The sequence below is a fragment of the Nasonia vitripennis genome, chromosome 4 (genome assembly GCF_009193385.2).
Source record: "Nasonia vitripennis strain AsymCx chromosome 4, Nvit_psr_1.1, whole genome shotgun sequence".
Taxonomy (NCBI): domain Eukaryota; kingdom Metazoa; phylum Arthropoda; class Insecta; order Hymenoptera; family Pteromalidae; genus Nasonia; species Nasonia vitripennis.
In genome coordinates, this window is record NC_045760.1 from 11,923,843 (window position 1) to 11,948,622 (window position 24,780).

The following is a 24,780-nucleotide window of genomic DNA, read 5'->3' on the forward strand; positions in this document are numbered from 1 at the left end:
ACGAGACAGGCTTATTCGACCGTACCGCGAAATTACAGACATACTCGCACAGCCATACTCAGAGCGAGAGATATTGCAGCAGCTGTCAGCAGTCCGGCGTCATCTGGACTTTATTATTCGATTCCGATGGAATGCAATGAGGCGTGTATAGGAGTCTCCTGGCGGATTGCCAAGATTTTTATAAAGTTTCCGCTCAACTCTCGGGATCTCCCCGGTTACGCGGCCATGGTAAGCTCGTCACGTAGCGTATATAATATGGCTGAGAGCGGTCGTTTACTTTTCGCGCTCGGATGAGCCCTCGTCAAGCAGTGGTCCGTGCGCGCGCGCACATGTATGCGTGTGTAAGTGTGTTTGCGTCTATATCGAGCGAGTGGTCGTCTCGTGCTGAGCTACTGTCTACTTATTGTGCGGGAATCGGGGTAATGACGCTGGTTTGCTGCTGAGAATTAATTGAGGATACTCTCCGGGCTTTTATTGGCTTTACCGCGAGGCTGTATTTCTCTCGTTAGCCTCGCTTCACCTCATCTGTTCGTCTGCGAGTTGCCGTTCAACGAGAGCGGAGCTTTTCATCTCCCCGGAATGTAATTAATTTGAATTTTCAATTGGTATTCGAATGCAGCTGTGTTCGAGTTCCAAGCCAATTGCGAAAATGAAATTTGTTCGGCGTCTGACGATATCCCGGCGTTACTACTTGCGCTCGATAACACACACCCGCGCGTGTTTTATTAACTTGGAAAAACGACTGCTCGTAATGAAGCTAATTGAGAGGGCGGCGCGTTTGATTAAATCGTATCATATCCCCGGGCGAATCACCCTGTATAACAGTTATACAGGCAGTAAGTAGGTAAGCAAGGCTGGTTCTGCCTCCCCCCACCACTCAACTTTTACATATGAATACAGCGTCCCCACTTTTTCAATTAACTCACCTGTACAGGTGAGAATGCGTGCTAGAAGCTTCTAGAATATTCTAGAAGTCTCTAGATGTTTGGTGGTGGGGGGAGGCAGAACCGGCCTTACTTAAGTGAAAAAAAAAAAATTTCTCGGAGGGATAGGGAAAATTCACGCGGTCCAAGGATGTGTATACTCCCGACAGCGTGATGCCTGGGGTATACTCCCAGCAGTCTGAGGTATACTCCTGGAAGCGTGCTGTTCAAGGTTAAGTCCTGGCAGCGTGCTGTTCAATGTGAACTCCTGGCAGCGTGCTGTCTCCAGGAGGCCGTTCGAGGTCAGAGGGTCTACAGATGAGCATGTAGATGATGACTCGCACGGTGAGATAAAGCGATCAAGTTGCATCCACTGTTTTTTCGCGAGCATCTTTATACTTTAAACATCCTGTTATTGCTTTATTATTGACTGCTATCACTTCAGTGCGTTCGAGATTTTTCTCTCGTTTAGCCAAATATTTTGCGCATAAACTCTGGTCTCAGAGATACTTAAATAGCTTCTTAGAGACAGCTCTATGCTACCCATTCGCTCGCTCACGCTACCATTCCCGCAGACATCTATACATTTTACTGGCGTGTAACAACGACAGATATTTTTCGCAATGCATTAGAAGCTAACGAATAACAGGAATTACAGCGTACTGTAACGTGATGCACTCATCAGCCGCTGACGTCACCACGCTCCCAAAAAGTTGCGCGCTAGCCACCCGAATTTCGGCTCGGCGCGACCCGCTCTAGTAGCTACACGGCCGGCGCGCTCTCTCTCTCTCTCCCGCTCTCTCTCTCTCTCTCCCGCACGTATACTCGCGAGCACAGCGCGCGCTCACTGCGGCGTTGTCGGGCGAACCAACGCGGTCTCCTCTCTCTCTACTCTCGGGCACGCACACACGTATCTGCGCGCTCACCAACAGCTCGCGCCAGCGGTCCCGGCCTGGCGATGCCTGAACCGACGCCGGCGTAGCTATCTGCTTTCCCCCCCCCCCCTTCTCTACTCTGTCCCGCTCTTCTCGGAGCTCGCACGCACCTACTTTGCCTCGCGTTGGCAGCAAGCCCGACCTGCTGCTACCGAGCAGCGAGGATTTCTCGGACGCCCCGATGCCTCTCTCTCTCTCGCTCTCGCACTCACACACTCTCCCGCGTTTCTTCTACGCTGCGCTGTTCTCTCCTTTTCCCGCTCTCGCGCACGCTGGCCCGATGCCCCGCATAGATGACGTCGAGGTGTGCGCCCGCACCGCACACCGCTCTCTCGTCTCGCTCACTCTTTCTCGTACACGCCCGCGGCTTTCTCTCTCTCTCTCTCTCTCTCTCTCTCTCTCTCTCTCTCTCTCTCTTCTCTCGGCGGCCTAATGGCTCGCACCGAGAGTATCCCGAGCAACCCAAGGGTTCTTACCTGGTGTAGGAGAGACGAACACCAGTCTCTCGTCCCCCAGTGGAAGCCTCGCTAGCCCAGGAGGTGCTGGCTTCCCGCTCTCTCTCTCTCTCTCTCTCTCTCTCTCTCTCTCTCTCGCTCTCTCTCTCTCTCTCTCTCTCTCTCTCTCTCTCTCTCTCTCTCTCTCTCTCTCTCTCTCTCTCTCTCTCTCTCTCTCTCTCTCTCTCTCTCTCTCTGCAGACGGGGGAATGAAGGCCTGGCTCCCGTTCCGGCTTCCTTCCTCTGGCTGAACGGCTGGACGGTCGTCTCCGGGGAGGGATCTCTTCCTCGGGGCGATGGTCTAGGTCGTGGCGCTGCTGCTCTCTCTCTCACTCTCACTCTTTTCGCAATTCCCTCTCGCGCGCTCTCGTCACGTCGAAGTATTATCGACAAGGCTCGGAAAGGAACTGCCGAGCCGCTCTGCCGCGCGCGCTCGGCGTCTCGCCGTCGGCCGTCGGGCCCGGCTGATAACGTAGCCCGATTGGCTGCGCGAGGCGCGAGACGTGCTAATTGGCTGCTCGTTTCGCGCCAGCTCGAACCGGCGAGCTCCCCCCTTGGGTACGTCGGCCAGCGAATTCCACGAATTCCCGGGACGTAGCTCGCGTCCGAGAAAACGCGGGCCTCGCTGGAACCGATCGCCTTTTCTTCCTCGCATCTAGTGAGGTTGCCGCGCAAACAACAACGCGCGATTTGCTCGGCTGCGACGTACAACGTCGCAATCCCCCTCCCTTCACTTTGCTACCCCCAGGAGAGACGGACCCCATCGTAGGTCCAGGAAAAGGACCGTCCAACTCATTCCCATTGGAGTGGGTTTTAAGTTGGGCGGGGGCGCCACCCTACATCCTCCCACTCGCCCCGGGGTTGCGTTTGGAGCACAACCGCAACCCCGACTTCTCTTCCCTCTTGTCTCTCTCGTGGCTCTCCTCTCTCTCCTCTCTCTCTATTCTGCTCGATCCTCACACCGTCCTCCGTAAATGCGCCGAAGGACGAGCTCTCTCGTCTCAGGTGATACTCCTTCTAAGCCTTGCAAGATTTGAAGGAGGATGTTCCTCTCCTCTTGCTGGATATAGTTAGGGACCTCCCTGACGACGTGGATCGAGCGATTCGGGGTGTCTACTTCTGGGCGGAGACAGCGGAGACGCTCCCTCTCCTGCTGTTGGTATAGCTGTTGATACAGCTCTCGTATCACCAGCCCTTCGACCTCGTTCCGATACGTCGCTTCCTGCTGCTGCCTTTCCTCTCGTATGCGGCGATCGTTCGCTTCTCGTTCCTCTCTCTCTTCTCACTCTTGACGCTGACGAGCCTCTCGCTCTTCTCGGTGGCGATGGTCCCGTCTCTCCGGTTCCTCTCGCTGACAGCCATCGGGTTCGTCCCAGTTCTCTTCGGCGACGTTGACGCCACTGGCCGTTTCGATAGGAACGTAACCTCCTCCTCGCTGCTGGCGGCTCCGAAAGGCCTCGACGCATCGCGGGCAGCTGGTCACCTGGACTCCGTGTCTCCCGCAATTGCCGCAGAAGTCACGGGTGATCCCTTTGTTACACGTGGTAACACCATGGCCCGGCTGCCAACAGTTAAAACAACTGTACTGGAGGATTTTTGCTCTTCTTCTTCTTGTTCTTCCTGCTCTTCTTCGTCGGTGGACCCCCGCCCGAGTTTACTCTGGTCTGGCCCCTCGGAGTAGGGGCGGCAGCGGGAACAACAGGACTTGGCGACGTACAACTCCAACTCCCTCTGCGCCCGTCTGCTTTCCTCTGCCTCCGAGCTCTCTTTCCCTCGTGACTCGGCAGATGGCTTCTGCCTCTCCATCCGAATCCTACTCTCCTTCTCTCTCGCGACCTCCTCTCGGATTAAGCCCAAACGTCGGGGAATTGCCCCTGTCGAGATCGCCTGGCTTAGTCTTGTGATCGTCTCCGTCCTTGGCCTCTCCTCGTTGCTCCCGTCTCGCTGCTGGCTGCTCGCTGGCCTCGTCATCAGACCAGCTGTGGATTGGCGCAGGCGCAGCCTTGGTGTGGTCGCGCCGATCCTCAGGCTGGTTATCCCCGCCCCTGAAACCTGCAGAGGCGTCGACGACGTTGCTGGCGTTGGCAGTCTTGCTGGTGATCTTGCTACCTGGGCGAACGTCGGTCGTGGCGGTGCAATGTTGGTCGATGGCGGGCCGGTCGGCACCGTCTCTCTCTCGTCCTCTGCTCGCTTCATCCTAAAAACACAAATGAATTAGTATTTTTGCTTAGCCTTTCGCGGCGGGACCCAGCGCTTAAGTTCATCCACGTAAGCCTTTGTCAACCGTCGCGATTTTCCGTCACTGTAGCCTAGTACATAGACTATCGGGGATTTAACCTCGACAATCTCATACGGGCCTTCCCAGTGGGGAGCTAGTTTTTTAGAAACACTCTTGGCTGCGTCGGAGGGGACATGGGTCTTTCGCATGACCTCATCTCCTACTTCAAATTGCGCGTTTCTCCGTCCCTTGTTATAAACGCGTTCTTGTTTTTCGGTTGCAGCGCTCGTGTATTTCCCCACCAAATCTCGCAGCATATCTAATCTCTTCATCCTGTCCACCCACTCATCTGGCTCCCTTCTTTCCATGGGTTTTCCTCCCTCGATCTCCCGTCGCAAACTCAACACCGGATGAGGATGTCGCCCGTAGTTGAGAAACGCAGGAGAGACTCGAGTAGAAGCTTGCGTCGCCGTGTTAATGGCATGGCGAAACTCGTGGAGATGCAAATCCCAGTCGCGATGATCGTTTTTTACATCGCGATCATCGTTTTAAGCGTGCGATTCGTACGCTCGACGGGATTTGCCTGAGGATGATAAGGCGGAGTGGTGATATGTTTCACACCGTAGACTTCCAACACCTTCTTCAAGTGTTGGTTGTCGAACTCCTTCCGTTATCGGTTAAAAAATATTCAGGGGTTTCCCACCTGAATAAAATCAACTCCTCTAATGCTCTGGCTACCGACTTCGCATCTGCCTTCCTCAACGGCTTCAATTCGATCCAGCGTGTAAACAAGTCTTGGAACACGACTAGATATTTGAATCGATTTTTGCTCGGAGGAAACTCCATGAGATCAGCTGCGATGATGGCCCAAGGCCGCTCGACGACTCGCCGTCCCAGGAGCCCTTTCGCTCCGCTTTGCGCCGTTTTATATTTTTGGCACTCCTCGCACGACTGTACGAACTTGTACACGTCGTGATAGGCTCCTCGCCAATAGTACTCTCGAGCCACTCGGTCATATGTCTTCTCTATTCCCAAGTGACCCGAGGAAGGCGGACAGTGTGCATCTCTTATTACTCTCTCCTTCTGTTCCTCCGGCACTACCAATCTCCACGCTTCCTCGCGGTGTGTTATCGGGTCCAGCAAGGCATCCTTGTGCCAACGATAAAGCACTCCATTTTCGATACGCCATCCTTGGTACTTCTCCGGGAATTTTTCAACTTGTTCTCGCAATTTTAAATATTCCGGATCTTGTACCTCCTCAAAAGCGGCAACAGCGTCCTCGCCATTGTCGTCGCTTCGGGATAACGCATCCGGAAAATGATTTAGTTCACCTTTTCGATAAATCACGTCAAATTGCCACTGTTGCAACTCAATTGCCCATCTTGCTAGGCGACCGCTGGGATCTTTCAAATTCCTCAGCCACTGCAGACTTTTGTGGTCTGTTATCACGCTGAAGTCGTACCCCTCAATGTACGGCCTCAGCTTTCTGATAGCCCAGACCACTGCCAAGCATTCTTTCTCCGTCGTCGTGTAATTTCTCTCGGCAGAAGTTAGTACACGACTAATATACACTATCGGGTGCTCGCCATCGTCATGGTCTTGAGTCAAAACGGCCCCGATAGTCGCGCCACTGGCATCGCATTGTACTTTGAACGGCCTTGTAAAATCAGGCCGAGCAAGTACAGGGGCCACGGTGAGCGCGTGTCGGAGAGCTTCAAAAGCCTCTTGTTGCTCATCTCCCCACTCCCATTTCTGATCTTTTCGCAGCAGTCGGACGAGCGGGACTTTGAGCTCGGATTCGCGCTCGATAAAGCGCGAATACCAGCCCAACATGCCCAGAAATCGTCTTAATTGTTTGACGTTTTTCGGTGCCGGAAAGTTTTTCACTGGCTCTACCCTTTCGGGATCAGGACACAGTCCCTCCTTGTCCAATAAGAAACCCAGCCACCTGATCTGTGAACAACAAAATTCGCACTTCTCCTCATTCACGACTAGCCCCGCGCCCGTGAGTCGCTTCAGGACAAACTCGAGCCACTCTAGGTGCTTTTCGAAAGTCTCCGTGGCGATCACCAGGTCGTCGAGGTAGGCGAACACTGCTGGCTCGCACGCAGGCCCAAACAAAGCATCTATTAATCTCTGTTGGGTCCTGGGCGCGTTACACAGACCGAACGGCATACGCTTAAACTGCCACAGGCCCGAGCCCGGCACAGAAAAAGCCGTATACTTCCTGCTCTCTGGCGACAACGGGATCTGGTAATAGGATTGCTTTAGATCGATCTTTGATAGATACCGAGCACTGCGTAGCCTATCTGTAATCGAGTCCATATTAGGGATTGGATGCTCATCCTTAATAGTGACTCGATTCAAATCTCGATAATCGACGCAAAACTTTCATGTTCCGTCGGCTTTGCGGATCATGACAGGTGCGCTCGTATAATCGCTCGCCGATCTCTCTATGATTCCTTCAAGGAACAATCTCTCAACTTCCTCGACCGCGGCTTGCTGTTTTGCTGGAGATTCACGCCGAGGCTTATGCCGAATCGGCGTGAAGTCCATCAGCTCGATATGGTGCTCCGTAAGATGCGTGAGCCCTATCGATGAGCCTTGGTTTTTAAGGATCTCTTCCACTAGCTCTCTCACCTCCGCACGTTCCTCCTCCGTGATAGTCGACAGGCCGGCACACTCCGCGTACGCGGTAGCTTCCTCTTTGTTGTTTGTATCAGCAAATGGTCGCCACTCGCCCTCTTCCGTACGCCACAAACCTCTTCCCAGTCGCACGTCGCAATCGAACTTCTTACAAAAATTCATTCCGAGGATCATTGGTTGTTCGAGCGACGGTGCGGCTTTGAAAGATATAGCTTGTTCTTTACCTCCTATATCGAGTATCATCTCCAATTCTCCAAGCACTGAGTGAATGTGCCCCGTGGCTGTGCGGAGCTTAGTTGTGCTCTTCGTTAACCGCTCCCGAAATCTCTCGGTGATTTCTGGACCAATCAACGATAGAGTTGCCCCAGGATCGAGCAGTGCCTGATACACATGCCCGCCTAGGCTCACTGATAGGAAATTTCTATTTTCCGAGTTTGCTCCAGCCACCACTTCTCCCTCATCCGCACTTTCCCTCGTGCTAATGCCTGGTACAAAAAGCGGTTTTGGCGAGCTTTGAAGTCTTTCGCTACTCGCAGCGTTCCGTCTCTCGCTCTCTTTCTCTACTCCTAACGGTTTAAACCATTGGCAGCCTCTAATGTCTAATTGGACTGCGGTCAGGTCCCCCCTTCTCCTCTCTTCCTTCTCGTTTTCGCTCAGTAACCTCGTGGCCTTCTCCTCAACCTTTCTTAACTCGGCAAACCGACGCGCTTCTTCCTCGTCGTTCCTCTCGGTTTCGTCGAGCTTCACGTGTGGCTGAGCGAACGTAACTCCTCTAATCTCCTTTCCTCCCGTTCTTTCTTGTTCTGGGGGCGCCGGTTTTTTTATTTCTGGGCCCCCAACTTCAAGTTTCCCAGAGCTGTAGTTATCACACGACAGTCGGGGCACGAGAGTAAAGTGACGCCTTCTCGTCCGCACCACTGACAATGGGTCTTAGGAGCGTCCATAATCCAGTGCGCAGGAGTTGAATTTGTATGCGCCGTCGGAGGAGTTGTGCAGTTCCTCGAGGTGTGCCCCTTCTCTCTGCATCTATAGCAGACTACTTCGGGACACTGTGAGGCGCGATGGCCTACACGGTGACACGTGAAGCACGCGCCGAGAAACTCTCCCGCGCTCACGTTGGTCGGTCCTAAGGGCGATTTACCCGCCCCCGCCGCTGGATTCCTTCCGGTGCGTGGCTGATTTCCTCCGCCCTTCGGTTTATTGGTCGAATCCTGGCTCGATGCAGCAACTTTTCCCGTCGACTTTGATTTATTACCAGAGTCGACGTTAGTGCTTGCGCTCGCGACTTTTTCCGACTCAGAAGCGGACGCTGAAATCGTAGCTTTCTTAGCTTTCGGCTTCTTGCCCTTCTTCTGAGTCTCCTCACTTTCTTTCTCTTTGTCTACCGTCTCGACTGCAGCGACCTTAGGCTTAGTCACCCCTCCTGTATATGCCGCGCCGGGAACGTGCATCTTCTCAGCTGGCAATGGCGGAGCATAACGACTGTCCAAGTCTCGCTGCTTCTCCCACCGGCGACCATACTTCTCGAGATCTTCCAAGCTATCAATGAGCTTATCACCGATAGCCTTCCGATACTCGGGTAGAATATTGCGATACGCTATCTGCAACAATTCTCTTTTGGATGGGGGTCGATGGAAGCGTGACACAATGTACTCAAATTTGGCGAGAAACGTCGTGATTTTCTCACCTTTGTGTTGCGTCCTCCTCCTCAAATTCTCCATTAAATCTTCCCTGTTATATTCAGTAACGTAGCGGTGCCTGAATTCTCGACAAAACTCCGTCCACGTCTGAATTTTCTCTCTTTTGGCTCGGAACCAACGGCCCGCCTCGCCCTGGAAAATACAAGGCAACACGTTTATCCAATCGATATCCGAAGCTCGAATACCTCTTCGGCAATCACTTAACCTCTCCAAAAACTCTTCTGGGTCCTCGTTTCGGCCTTCGCCGGAAAACTGGAAACCCCAGTCCTTGAGTTTTTTGGTGATATCTCGGGCGCTGTCCATCCTCTCATTCCGAGAACCTCTCACCGAGAGTCTTCCCGTCGACGCATGATTCGAGCTATGCTCGAATTCGCTGTCGCTGCCGCTCAATAGACTCAAGCTTCCTGTCGGACTTCGTACTCTCGCGGCACTCTCTTTCCTTCCTGCCTGCCCTAGCTCGCTTCTCCGGGTCCTCTTCGCGCGACTCTCGCTCATGTGAGGGACCTCCGACTGGCTCTCCGAACTCCTGTCGGTTGGCCTCGTTCTGTCGAAGAACAATTTTCTCTCTTCTCTCTGGTTCTCTGACTGACTAACGGGCTCCGCTATTCTTTCCTCCCCCCACCTCGGACACTGCAATGTTGGCCGTTTTATAGCCTGCGTCGAGGTTCGTCGGAGACCTTCCGATCTCATCTCTTCCTCTCTACGCAAACTGTTTTGCTGGCGAATCATTTGGCACGCCTTATTCCATGCTTCTTCACGCACTTGTTGGAGATTGCGTTGATGCCGTCGTTGCACTTCTTCTTCCTCCACCTCAATATCGAACTCATTCATCACCTGATTAAAAACGCGATGGCCTTCAAGTTCGAGCTCCTCTTCAAGGACCCTCTCTCTGGCTTGCTCGTAGGTCATTCCGTTCGCGCGGAGTTCCCCTATACGAGTCACGCGTTCATTCAAGCGTTCGTTCGTTTTCCGATACCGATTCTCACTCTCTCTTTCGCTTTCAGCCGAACTTCTTCCCGCTCTTGAGCTTACTGACGAGCTTTCCTCATTTCTCTGCTCGTTACAGTTGGCTGTCGCAGAAACATTTCCTCCCGCTAGAGTGGTCGATGGTGTATACCACCGCTCTCTTCCTAGCGGAGGTCGGCTTTCGGCGACAGGAACTCTGCTCGGAATTTCTCTGAGTCCCGGTCGGGCAATAGGTGATTCGCCTATACCTCGTACTATTCGAGCCGAGAAATACTCCCACGCTCCCGGATGTCTCACTGGCATGCGGTTCTCAAACCGGTAGCCACGCGGTGCTGGAGTCGGAGGCGATATCAAGTTTCCAATTACTGCGGAGGTAATCGGTCGTCCTGATAACGCCGCCGTTGCAGTCACCAGGGCCGCTCCAGCCCGTGAGGTGACTACACTCGACGACGTCGTAGTCGCCACTGCCGTACCCGGTGGCACGTTTAAATTGACACCGCTTCGGTGATCGTCTCCTCCGTTCTCGCTTTCGCTAGAACGTGGATTGATCAACCTTACCTGGTTGTCATTGTTTACCCTTCTCTTCTTTCCCTTCTTTGGCGAGAGAGAAAGAGTACGGGAAGCCAGCACCTCCTGGGCTAGCGAGGCTTCCACTGGGGGACGAGAGACTGGTGTTCGTCTCTCCTACACCAGGTAAGAACCCTTGGGTTGCTCGGGATACTCTCGGTGCGAGCCATTAGGCCGCCGAAAGAAGAGAGAGAGAGAGAGAGAAAGCCGCGGGTGTGTACGAGAAAGAGTGAGCGAGACGAGAGAGCGGTGTGCGGTGCGGGCGCACACCTCGACGTCATCTACGCGGGGCATCGGGCCAGCGTGCGCGAGAGCGGGAAAAGGAGAGAACAGCGCAGCGTAGAAGAAACGCGGGAGAGTGTGTGAGTGCGAGAGCGAGAGAGAGAGAGGCATCGGGGCGTCCGAGAAATCCTCGCTGCTCGGTAGCAGCAGGTCGGGCTTGCTGCCAACGCGAGGCAAAGTCGGTGCGTGCGAGCTCCGAGAAGAGCGGGAGAGAGTAGAGAAGGGGGGGGGGGAAGCATGTGAGAGTGGAGGTGTGACGGCGAGCCCTGCGTGGCTATTGTGTGTGGGCGGCTACGGCTACCACGTTGTAAGGGAGGGCTGGGATAAATATACGTGCAATACAATTTAATAAATTGTGTGATTACTTCCTCCTTCTTTCCCCCACGTTCTCCCAAACGTCGGCGATTACGTTAAATCCCGAGATTAATGAAAAATCTTGGCGCGTACGAGGCGTCAAGTGTTGCGCACCTGTGTTGGAATGAAGGCCTGGCTCCCGTTCCGGCTTCCTTCCTCTGGCTGAATGGCTGGACGGTCGTCTCCGGGGAGGGATCTCTTTCTCGGGGCGATGGTCCAGGTCGTGGCGCTGCTGCTCTCTCTCTCACTCTCACTCTTTTCGCAATTCCCCCTCGCGCGCTCTCGTCACGTCGAAGTGTTATCGACAAGGCTCGGAAAGGCACTGCCGAGCCGCTCTGCCGCGCGCGCTCGGCGTCTCGCCGTCGGCCGTCGGGCCCGGCTGATAACGTAGCCCGATTGGCTGCGCGAGGCGCGAGACGTGCTAATTGGCTGCTCGTTTCGCGCCAGCTCGAACCGGCGAGCTCCCCCCTTGGGTACGTCGGCCAGCGAATTCCACGAATTCCCGGGACGTAGCTCGCGTCCGAGAAAACGCGGGCCTCGCTGGAACCGATCGCCTTTTCTTCCTCGCATCGAGTGAGGTTGCCGCGCAAACAACAACGCGCGATTTGCTCGGCTGCGACGTACAACGTCGCAAGTTCCTCTACTAGTCTCGCCTTTTGATGTGTCATTATTATTCTGAGAATTTTTAAGCAGAATCTCATACAATTCACTATAGCTAAATCTATTTTTCTCAGTTTTTCAGCATTCTCATCCTTTGCGATTTGCACAGCTAATTCTACAGCATCAATCGATTGTCTCAGATCACTTGTGATCTCGTAAACGCTGCGTATTTCCGAATTAATTGATCGCTGAAGGACTGCTAAATTCACTGCATCGTTTGGCTGTAGGGGCTCTGCTACGTTACACAATCTTCTGCTTCCAATGTCGAAGTGTCCGTCGGCAGTTAGTTTGTAGCCAACGCCAGGTGGACCACGACGACCTTTGGAGCGATTTGACTGACGTCCAAACACATCGACGCTCATGTTGATACTGGATTCAACGTGCTCGCGACTACGGTTAATATATAATTTTAGCTTCTCGCAACTCTTCGACGATGGAATGGATTTCATTCAGATGGCTATTATTGCCAGCTAATCGTTCAGCCATGAGCAAGCGTAGACGATCAACTAGTTCGTTGGGATCATCCCAGTATATGTAGTCCATGAGAGAGCCTTTTCTTGCCATTTTATATCTTGGTAGAAGCCCACCACCAGTCTTGCTTTTAAAAAGTGAAGCAATGATGTTATTATATTTATTACTGTTCTGTTGACGCATAGGTTGGTTGTGACTGTAATATTTTCTGTGTGTGTTTGTAGCTTCGAGAATCTTTTTATAATTTTGCAAATCATCTGGCTTAATCAACGCCTCATCTGGATGTAATCTAAAAAGCAGCTCTTGCAGTCCTTCAGTTTTTGGATATTTCCTATTCAAAGCGCTCACATTATTTCTGGTGATTTCTATGGGTGAATTACCAATCTTGAGTATTTGACCCTCTTGGCGAATTCCAAACACCTGATCAAGATATCGTTGACGATTTTGCGTTAACGCTGACAGATACTTGTTGTTTATTTCAGTGTCTTTCTCGTCCTTCTCTTGACGATTTTGTTTCAACGATAGCTTTATTTTACTATCTTTCTCAACTTCCTCATCCTCACTATCCTCTTGAGCACTTTCAAAATTGAGTAGGGTATCATCACCCTCCTCTTCCTCATCATCATCGAAACTTTTTTCTTTTTTAAGCTCTTGTTTAATATCTGGCTTAACCTCTTCCTTCACTCTCACCAGTTTCTCTAACGGATCTACTATGGGCTTAAAAGTCTCCCCCAGAACTTTTTCCATACTGGCTTTACCTTGCTTCAATAATCTATGTTTGCGTCTAATTGCTTTTCTAGCTTTATCAATTTGCTGAAGAACTGTCTTTTCACATCGAAAGTCTGCCATGTTGACTCTTTGATGAATCGCAGTCTTCTGCATGTACTCACACCTGCTGTACGTTATATATTTGTGGCGAAGCAATCAAAACCTTTTCTATATCGCCCATCATTGGTGGGTCGCTCCTTGTCGATAAAAAGAAATCCATGCTGACCGTCTTTCCAGCATGCTGAGCATAAAGCTTTGAAGTTTGAGTATGTCATATCATGATTCACATGATCATCGTATATGTGTTTGAGATTTACGTCATCTTGACGAAAAACTACTAGCACATTCACATTATCGCGCACCAAATGCTTCGGCACGTGAGCGTATGATTGACAGAGATAGAAACAGTCTACGTTTTTGTGTCTTCCCATGCAAAAGAAGGCTCTGATGTTGTCCTGTCTCTCACAGGCGTCGTCATCGAATACCATGATTGAATCAGAGAGTACCTCGTCAGGTGACACAACAGTATCATGTTCACTGCGGGGAAAGTACTGTATACCAGACAGAGGTCACAAAAGCTGATCCAGAAATTTGTACTTGGGCTGTTTCAGCGACTTTGAATAGATGTACACGTTCTCAAACTTGAGTCCATTGGGATGCGTTATGAGAGCGAGCAGTATATTGGTTTTACCACAATTTGATGGTCCACAAAATACTGCTCGAATATTGCCAGACAGTAATTCCCCGTGACGTTTTCGCATTTTCTGCTGCTCTGTTAGAGTATCGAAATTCGACACCGGCAGCTTGATTTTTTGTTGCTGGAAATCCATGTTAACGCTTCATCAGCTGGAGAGCAACTATCGCTGTTAGCTATAAAAAGCGCGTTTATAATGCATTGGGATCAGTCGAGAGTTGTCCTCTCATGCATCATGATCATGCATAAGCAGCAACGACGTAAAGGTCGTGGTTTATTGAATACACTCATCAACAAGTTTCCGGTAGAGCTGCATATTCCGGGATATCAGTACTGCGGTCCCGGCACTAAACTAGCGAAACGACTAGCACGCGGAGATCCTGGAATCAATAATCTTGATAGTGCTTGCAAAGAGCACGATATTGTCTACTCACAGAATCGAGAAAACGTCGAAGCAAGAAACGCTGCAGATAAGATTTTGGCCGCAAAAGTCTGGGAGCGAGTCCGGCGGTAGACGCGGGAGTTGGCGAAAAAGCAGCTGCTCTCGCCATAGCAGGCACCATGAAGGCAAAATCCAAGTTTGGAATGGGTCTGAAACGAATTAAAAAGAAGAAGCCATCTATTTCGCTGGCTAAAGTGATCAAAGCTGCTTCTACTTCTGCTGTTCCGAGCAACAACTCTCACGCAGTCATTCGCAGCGCTCTTAAGGCTGATCGTCAAGCTGTAAACAAGGCTGGGGTCAAGAAAAATGTACGTATTCCACGTGTGCTGCCAGTCCCATCCAAAATCGGAGGATTCCTACCATTTCTCATTCCGATATTTGCCGGTTTGAGTGCAACTGGTGCATTAGCAGGTGGCGCTGCTGGTATCGCTAAAGCAGTGAACGATGCTAGCGCCGCTAAACGACAGCTTGACGAAAGCCAAAGACATAACAAAACAATGGAAGCTATTGCGCTCGGTGGCCGAGGTCTGTATCTGAAACCTTACAAAGAGGGCTACGGTATGTATCTGAAACGTGGACAAGGCTTGAGGAAAAAAAAACTTCGAATTGCCGCAACGCGCACTAACTGACGCCGATCTTCTAAAATATGCACGCATCTTGAAAATTCCATATTTTCGGGGCGTTTACATGCGAAATGCACTACCAGCGAGTGGACCACACTATCGCGAATCAGCAATCGTGAATCTTGACGATAAAAGCGGACCAGGCACGCATTGGGTCGCCTATCGAAAACGAGGCAACGATGTAGTGTATTTCGACAGTTTTGGAGATTTGCAGTCACCTCAGGATCTCATGGAATATTAGAATGTGAGCAGAGTCAAGTACAATCTGGAGCATTATCAAGATTACAATAGCTACAACTGTGGGCATCTTTGCCTGAAATTTCTTCTGAATAATATATAAGTGTTGGTTCTGCTTCGGCTTCAGTCAGTTTAGTTCGAGTAGTCATGGAAGATTCACTAACACTGAGCCTGTCTGGAACTTCAGCTATATTGGAAGCTCAATATTTTTCACCGCTTGAACTTTCAACTAACAAAAATTACGTTCTCGGACTTGTTGAGTTGTTGACATTCAATTCAATACCAAACATCGATACAGGCAATAACAAGTTTTACGTGGGAGGAGAAGTGATAATTTTACCTACAGGCAGCTACGAGATTGAAGACATTGAGAAGAGTCTGAAAGAGGCGCGTACACCAAAAGGCATAACCCACAAACTCAAGCCGAATAACAACACCCTTCGTTGCATGATCAAGTGTAATCAATCGGTTGATTTCCAGCCAGAAGATTCTATCGGCAAATTGTTGGGTTTCACGAGTCGCGTATTGTCACCAAATACTGATTACGAATCCGACTTGCCAGTAACCATTCTCAAAGTTAACGCTTTACGCGTCGAGTGTAATATTACATCTGGGGCATACATAAATGAGCATAAGGTACATACCATACATGAATTCTTTCCAGCTGTCTCACCAGGCTACAAGATTATCGAAGTACCATCGCCAATTATTTACCTACCAGTCACTGTCAAGACTATAAATAACTTGCAGCTCCACATCGTCGGTCAAGACGGTCATTTAGTTAATTTTCATGGCGAAGTCATAACAATTAGATTACACATCAAATCAGTCTAAGCATTATGGGTATTGTGTACAATAATAAAGTGGGTAAAGGCTATAATAGTAACTTACCATGCCGTCGAGCAGCCAGTCATCGACGAGTGCTCAAAGCGCTAACACGTCAAAACATACAGTTTCTAAGAAGTCTAGGTTTAAGAGTTGTCCTTGGAAAAAAATAAGTTGCGTAATATTTTGCTGCTTTCAGCGAAATGGAAGAGGTGCTAAGCATACAGTCACCTGTCGTATTTGACGAATCTGTTGCGCATTACGAGATTCATGCGCATCAGCCCTATACTTTATCGAATTTCAACAACAGCGATGAAATTCGCATTGGTATACAACATCAAGATCTATGTGTGCTGCCTTCGCGCAGTTCACTACATATATGTGGAAAATTGCAAAAGCCAGATGGCACTGCTGTCGAGGGCACGCGATTTGTAAACAACGCCATATGTCATCTATTTGAGGAAATTCGTTACGAGCTCAACGCCATAGAGATTGATCGATGCAAGAATGTGGGTTTGACAAGTCTCATGAAAGGATTCGTATCATTCAGCCCTAGTCAGAGCTCAGTGATTGAAAATGCAGGCTGGCTCGACATTGCAGAGACTCAACGGCTTGATAATAATGGCTACTTTGACGTATCTATTCCACTTGGTATGATTATGGGTTTTGCCGAAGATTATCGCAAAATTGTTGTGAATGCCAAACACGAGCTTATTCTCAAAAGATCAAATTCTGATGTGAATTCTATTGTACAGACGCAAGTAGTCGCAGCTGGCGCAAATGTTTACGAGGATTACCAAGTTGAAATCACTAAAATTGAATGGCTAATGCCATATGTGCTGCTCTCGGATAAACATAAAATTAAATTGCTCAATCATCTGGAAAAGGATAGACCTGTCACCATGAGTTTTCGTAGCTGGGAACTATACGAGTATCCATTGTTGCCCAGTACATCGAAACACGTATGGACTGTCAAGACTGCCAATCAGCTGGAGAAGCCTCGCTTCGTTATTCTTGGCTTCCAGACAAATCGTAAAGGACGAAAAACAGTCAATGCTGGTCGCTTTGATCATTGTAATATAAGCAACGTTACACTTTTTCTCAACTCTCAACACTATCCCTATGAAAATCTCAATCTCAATATTACTAATAATCAGTATGCTCTACTCTACGATATGTATGCCAACTTTCAAAATGCTTACTACAACAAAGAGGTAGAACCAATGCTGAAAAAGGTCGACTATCTGTCGTATGCCCCTCTCGTTGTCATTGACTGCTCAAAACAAAATGAGTCACTGAAGCAAGCATCAGTTGATGTACGTCTCGAATTTGAGGCTAGGGCAAATATTCCAGTTGGCACCTCTGCATACTGTCTCATCCTATACGATCGTATAGTCGAATACAACCCTATGAGTGGAGATGTAAAAAAAATTGTTTAAAGGGTGGTGGGAGAAGATGGTATAAATTGAGAAGCAGCTTGTGGTAGGCAGTCAGTCAAAATGGAGTACGTGCTCGATGTGCAAGGATTCAGAAAGCCTGTAAATGAATTTGTCATCAAGGAACTTGCCCTAGTTCCACTCAACGCTCAACTCAAGACGTTGGTGTTTTTTTTTTCAAGCCGCCTACACCGTGGCGCAGACTCACAGCCAAGTACAAGTCTGAAAATCTCTGGCTGGAACGCAATTATCACGGATTATCATAGAGTTCGGGAGATCTGACCTACGAGGAGCTGGAAAATGTCTTGAAAACTGTTCTACATGACGCGAGTGTTGTGTATGTAAAAGGAACCGAGAAGAAGCAATGGCTCGAGAAGTTCAATTTTCACGTAGTTGATATGAGTGAAATGGGCTTTCCCTCGTTACAGAGGCTGAAATATGATATTTTGGAGCCACTGTGCCCACACTATAAGTTAGCGTTCAAGGCAAACTGCGCACACAGAAATGTATTGTTGCTGAAAAAGTTTTATCACGACAATACGCCATCTTTTGAGAGATCTCTCAGAGAATTTTATCGCACTCCGAGAGATATTTCGTACTTGCCACGAGAATTTCTGATAACATTTGCTGCCAATAGCATCGAGCAAGCTTGGGATAAGCTACCCGAACACTTAAAGCTGGACACGAAGATTTTAGAGTGTTTACGCTGCCGAGAGCACAATTCCATTGTGAATGGAACCCCACCATTAAGAAGAGATTGCGTGCAGTGTAAACTGAATGGTCAAAATAAATAACAGCATGAAGAAGCGAGTGCGTTTTCAAGAAAAGCCAACAGTTCATTTAATGTGTACATGGACATATGCACATAAAAATGCACGATGTGGAGAGTGGGAGCAAGTAGCCCGAGATCGAGAGCGTTTCAAATTAAGGATCGAAAGAATGGGCAAAATTATTGTACCAGTACTTGAGAGAAAACTAAATGAGTTGTGTATAAAGTAATGTTGAATAAATGTATTAATTTGAATTGTGACTATTGCATTTTAATCCTTTATCCCTAATCTTTATGCATGCTGTTAAATACCGTTCTAAAATCTGTAGACCCTCCTGACAGCACGCTGTCAAGAGTTCACATTGCACTATTTTATTTGTTATAGTAAAATGAATGCCAACGACGAGTACACGTTCATGACGCCACGTTTACGTATTACCACTGAATGGATGGGTCCTTGTGTTGGACAGCATATGCAAGCCATCGCTGCTGCAATCATTGCAATGGAGTGCGATAATTTTCAAGTAGATCTTCTTATTCATGGTGTACGAGCACGCTTGCGTAAAGTACAAAATATTTACTGGTTAGAAAAAGTGAACCAATAAATATTTTATACTTTACGTGAATAAAAATATAATTATCATTTATTATTCTTGTTGGAATATCAGGAATAAGCGTGAAGTATGTGACAAATATAAGGATACTTTATTTATTTAACAATGATTAAAAGGATGTACAAGACTGAAAACTGAATATTTAGAATAACTGTATGTATGATTGAATGCTCTGCTCGGTGTGTTGCTCTGATCGTGTCCGTACTGGAACTGACGCGCTGCTGCGCTGGGGGGCTTAAGTACGGCGGGGGTGCAATAAAGTCCAGGTAGTGGACCCTCTCTGCTCCACCGCTGAATTCTTCGTCAATTTCTGTCGATTTCTTCCGGAAAATATCCGACGCTTCTGTCTCCGGATTAGGCTGCTTCGACGTTTTCTCTTTATGGCCGGTTTTTAATCCGCTCCGCGTCTCTCCGCCGCTCTTTATGACTGTACCCGTTCTGTCTCCATTTATTGCACTCCTTGCTTCTCTTGATGCTTGAGGTCTTGGGGGGGGGGGGGGGGGCGTTTCCGTATGGTCGGCGTGCATCAATTGCACCCTCGACCCTCTTTATATTGGCCTGTACTACGTAGAGTCCCTGCATACCTGATCTTGATCTGCCAATAGCTATGGTTTCTCCGTCCTTTATTATTTTACACTCACTGCTTGTAAAAATCACTCCGCATTCGCTGTTCGTGAGCTTCTTCACTGCCAGGAGATTTGTCGTTAATGACGGTACGCATAGCGTATCTTTAAGCTTTATTTCTCTCGCTTTTCCGTCGTAGACGCACTTTATGACGGCCGAACCTCTGCCGCATACCTTTTTCTTGCTTCCATCTGCTAACTGCACATAGCCGCCTACAGCTGGATCAAGCTCTCTGAACGCTTCCTTCGATGCGCACATGTGGCTCGTCGCCCCTGAATCGACAAGCCATAAACCGGCGTTGTCTGCATCTTCTCTTGTAGACAAACAAATTTCTTTAATGCATACCTTTTCTTCAATATGTTCCTTTACTGTAAAAATGGATTCTTCAGATTCTGTCAAAAATTCTTTAACTTTATTGGCCTTTTCTTTATTTTCTTTCCTTAATTTCCAGCTTTTATACTTGCTGCATTCTCTCTTTAAATGTCCTGATTCGTGACAAAAGTAGCACTCGATTTGTCCGCTCTTCTTTTGGTGTGATGTGTGCAAAGCCGCCTCGTGTTCACTGTCCGATACACGCACATCCTTTCTCCGATGATACTCATCCAGTAGCCTTCCCTTAACGGACGCCAACGTGAAATCTTTTTCATTCTGACAACGCAACGTGCTTGTCAGAACGTCGTATGATTCAGGCATACTGTTCAGCACTAAAGCTGCCTTAAGAGTATCGTCCAGTTCCTGCCCCATTACCGTCAGCTTGTTCAACATGGTGAGCATCTCCGTAATGTGGCTCTCCACATCACCGTCACTTGACATCTTTATGTTAAACGGCCGTCTCATTAGATGCACTTTACTCAACGTGGTTGATCTCTGGTGATGGTGTTTCAATTTTAACCAGATCTCGCGCGCTGTAGACGTACCCTTGATGTGTAGAAGCTGGTCGTCCTCCATACTTAAGATGATGATTGTGCGAGCTTGATTGTCCTTCTTTATCCACGCTGCATCTGCTGTAGCTGGGGTTTCTTTATCCACGACATCCCACACCTCGTCCCGAATGAGCAGTATTTCAATTTTCTGGCTCCAAGCCGCGTAATTTGTGCCGTTTAGCTTTGTCATAGCTGCTTTAAAATCTGTCATTTCTTTAGTTTCTTTAATTCTTTACTTTCACAAATTACACGCATTGAGAATCTTCTTTAAACTTTATAAACTGTACTTTAACTATTAACACTTTAGAACTGTCCTTATTATCTTTATATATGGTCACACGCTACTCTGGGCCCATAATCTGTTGAAATATCAGGAATATGCGTGAAGTATGTGACAAATATAAGGATACTTTATTTATTTAACAATGATTAAAAGGATGTACAAGACTGAATAACTGAATATTTAGAATAACTGTATGTATGATTGAATGCTCTGCTCGGTGTGTTGCTCTGGTCGTGTCCGTACTGGAACTGACGCGCTACTGCACTAGGGGGCTTAAGTCCGGCGGGGGTGCAATAAAGTCCAGGTAGTGGACCCTCTCTGCTTGGGCCTCTGTACACTGTAGTCTGTAGCTGTATGCCTGTGTATGTACTTGTGTGTGTGCGTGCATAAAGTGTACACATTTTCGGCGTATTCCAACAATTCTTGTAATATCTCAGTTATAATGTATCAAAACAAAAAAAAATTTACGTGTTATACGTTTTTATCTGTAATTTTTTAAAATATATGTATTAAATTTAACGGGTTAACTTTTTTATTTAACTTTTCATTTTAGCTAATGTAAAAATTAATTTTGTTATTTTCCGGGTACCGAACTGTCACCAGGAGGCTGCTCAAGGTCAGAGGCGGCATCTCTACATAGTTAAATGTTCTGGAAGCCCGCAGCGTTGCTGACGTCAGCAGCTAGCGAACATGCAGTTGAACCTTCAATCATATATCTACATATATGCTACATATGCATGGTCGAAGAGTTAGGTACATTTTTCGCAGTCGGGTGACTCGCGCGGTGAGATAGCGCGGATCTGGTTACATCTGTTTTTTTCTTTCGAGATGGAATATACGCATCTTCTTAATGCAGTATAGCTGTTGCGTATTATTGAGAGTTCTCTCTTTCACTACAATACGAAGCTACTACGTATTATCGGGAGCTCTCTCTCTTCCTCTCTCTCTCTCTCTCTCTCTCTCTCTCTCTCTCTCTCTCTCTCTCTCTCGTACGCTGCATGTAGTCAATGCGAATCGTAAAGTAATTTGCACGGCTAGCGCGCAACTTTTTGGGAGCCTGGTGACGTCAGCGGCTGATGAGTGCATCACGTTACAGTACGCTGTAATTGCTGTTATTCGTTAGCTTCTAATGCATTGCGAAAAATATCTGTCGTTGTTACACACCAGTAGAATGTATAGATGTCTGCGGGAATGGTAGCGTGAGCGAGCGAATGGGAAGCATAGAGCTGTCTCTAAGAAGCTATTTAAGTATCTCTGAGACCAGAGTTTATGCGCAAAATATTTGGCTAAACGAGAGAAAAATCTCGAACGCACTGAAGTGACAGCAGTCAATAATAAAGCAATAACAGGATGTTTAAAGTATAAAGATGCTCGCGAAAAAACAGTGGATGCAACTTGATCGCTTTATCTCACCGCGCGAGTCATCATCTACATGCTCATCGATTGACGTTTCACTGACGCAAGCATCACACGCTTCTAAAATCTGTAGACCCTCTGACCTCGAACGGCCTCCTGGAGACAGCACGCTGCCAGGAGTTCACATTGAACAGCACGCCGCCAGGACTTAACCTTGAACAGCACGCTTCCAGGAGTATACCTCAGACTGCTGGGAGTATACCCCAGGCATCACGCTGTCGGGAGTATACACATCCTTGGACCGCGTGAATTTTCCCTATCCCTCCGAGAAATTTTTTTTTTTCACTTAAGTAAGGTCGGTTCTGCCTCCCCCCACCATCAAACATCTAGAGGCTTCTAGAATATTCTAGAAGCTTCTAGCACGCATTCTCACCTGTACAGGTGAGTTAATTGAAAAAGTGGGGACGCTGTATTCATATGTAAAAATTGAGTGGTGGGGGGAGGCAGAACCAGTCTTGCTTACCTACTGATGTAACTCCGCCGAAAATCCCATTCCAAATTTTGGCTCTGCCGAATGATGAAAGTGGGTGTATTTACACTCATAACGAATGCATTGCACGAAAGGAGCGAGAGAGGGCGACGACTGCGGTGCGGCTTTTGCCCCCTTTGACTTGCGCTTGGCAGCCGTGCGCTTGACCCGAAAGCTAACGGGCCAGTGTGCACGCGCCCTAATGGACACGCTGCTGATGCTGCTTCTGACCGTGTGCGTTTTCCGCGAACTACCTTCGCTCGCACACGCTGCACATGCGACACAGCAGTGTATATAGAGCTTCTCTCGCGGAACCTGCGGCAAGGCCTCTTTTATCATCAGAGCGCGGATCGCTGGGCTAAATTTGTTTAACAAGTTTCTCCCGGGGCTGCTGCGCTACTGCCGCCGCCGCGGCTTCATCGTAATGTATGCAACGACATCGCGCATGCATAAACACATACATGCGAGCGCGTGGCTGAAGAATGACTGGGGGAGGAGAGTGGGAGCCGCTCGCGGCGGCAGCAGCAGTGTCAAAGACGCTAAGACGATAACGCAAGTTTCCCCGGCAACTCGCGAGAATACATGCATGCAGATGCGAGCGCAAAGGAGAGGCTGAAAAATTGAGTATATGTATAATTATAACGGGAGAACACACAGTCGCGCGGCTCGACGCGATACTGATTAAGCCGGTATAAAGCCGACGAGAGATTTGTCGTATATATGTATATATAGTACATGCGATGCCGTCGGAGGGGAGGGGGGTCGGAGCACGGAATAAAGAGAGGGTTTACGGGCGAGTTTTATCTGGAGGCGCGATGGCCCGACGCTTCGCAGCTCGATGAATCTGGGTTTAGTACTTTTTACGCGAGATTTTCGTATCTCATATTTTAGGAGTTCATAAATTTAACGAGCTCGAAATTTCAGCCCACCCCTTTTGTTAGACGGATCGAGAGGATGGATTGTGCCCCTCGGCCTATACTACGGCGCGGGATCAAAGCTTATCGCATTGTACCGCGAGTATACGTTTCGCGTTTATACGTAACGAAACATCAGGTTCGAGCAAAAAGCTGCTGAAAGCGATTAAGTTGAAATATTTATACGTTTATTAATCCGAACGGGTATATTTATTTAGCAGTCAAAGGGACTTACGTCAGGCCATTCGGATGCAATTAAATATTTTAAATTCGATCATCAGAATCATTATAACCTGGAGCTTTCGAATATTTCCGATACAGGCGTGCGAAAATGAAAGCAATTGAAAAAATCGCGCAATACGTACAGGCATACGCAGACCGGAATATGAGATTTAAATTCCTCTGACGAATTAATTTTTAACTGTTCGAGCACCCATAATTAGCACACACAAAGCTTGGCGATCGACGCGCAGAAAATGCGCATGTAACAAGTATAAAAGCTCGAGCATCAAAGGGCAATAATAATGACGCTCGAAGCGTAATAATTGGTACATTGTGTACCAAGGGCGTAAAGTGGGCTTTTTTAGGCCGAGTGTGGATTTCGCAGTACAAGTCAAGGCGAGTTAGCCCGAGCCGAAGGCGAGGGCGTTTACGAGCCGCAGACGAGTACTGCAAAATCCACGAGGCCAAAAAGCCCACTTAGCCCTTGGTGCACACCATATTTTATATAACGCGCGGACGTATTTTCGCGTTTTTTCGTACGTGTTAAGAGGGACTGATGTGACTAATTTTTGACACGGCAACCGTGCTCTTGTCTTGTTCAAACATTACGCCCTTGGTACACAATATACTATTTCATTGTAGAAACGAGCGAGTATTGAATTATTAAATCGGAAAGACATTATTTTTCCACCTCGCTAAGCTTCTCCCTCCCTTCCTACTTGCGCGAATGCAATACATAAGTCGCAATCTCTCACCAAAGAGACTTTTTAATTCGAAAATGACTTGAGCCAATAAGCCGAGCTAAGTACTCCTTCTCGCTGGGCGCGCTCGCACTCGAAACTTTTCGAATGAGAATCCGGTCGGTCTGCAGGTCTGCAGATGATCTGGGGCTGGGTCGAGGCAAAGCGAGCCCTGCGCGGTCCCGTCGTTTCCGCGAAACAAGCCGCTAAATTATTAGAGCATTGCGCGCACCGGCCGCGATTTGTATGGCTCCGCGAATAGAACGAATCCGCTGGCGGTTATCGCGCACGAACGATTTTTCCGGAGATTGCGAAATTTTTAGGAACGGCTGCCGCTGGCTTGCTTGCGGGACTTCCTGCCTCGGCCAACTCCGAAATGAGAAAAGCGCCCCGGCGAAATAAAAGAGCGAAGACGCCGAAGTAGCTCGGCAGTAGTGCAGCCGGCGGGAGAAGGCGGGGAGAAACTGCAGAAGCTGATTCCCTCGGCGGCGGCCGGAGCGAAGCGCTGCAGAGAGTGCGCGAGGCAGTAAATAAGAATCGCGCAGACGCGCTTGCCGAAGTCAAT

General features: G+C 48.6%; 1 protein-coding gene across 2 annotated transcripts in view; it reads right to left on the bottom strand.

Moving 5' to 3' along the window:
- The window catches only part of LOC103316435 (protein vein), a 278,093-nt gene that overhangs the window by 98,968 nt on the left and 154,345 nt on the right, over positions 1-24,780 (bottom strand). The window lies entirely within an intron of this gene.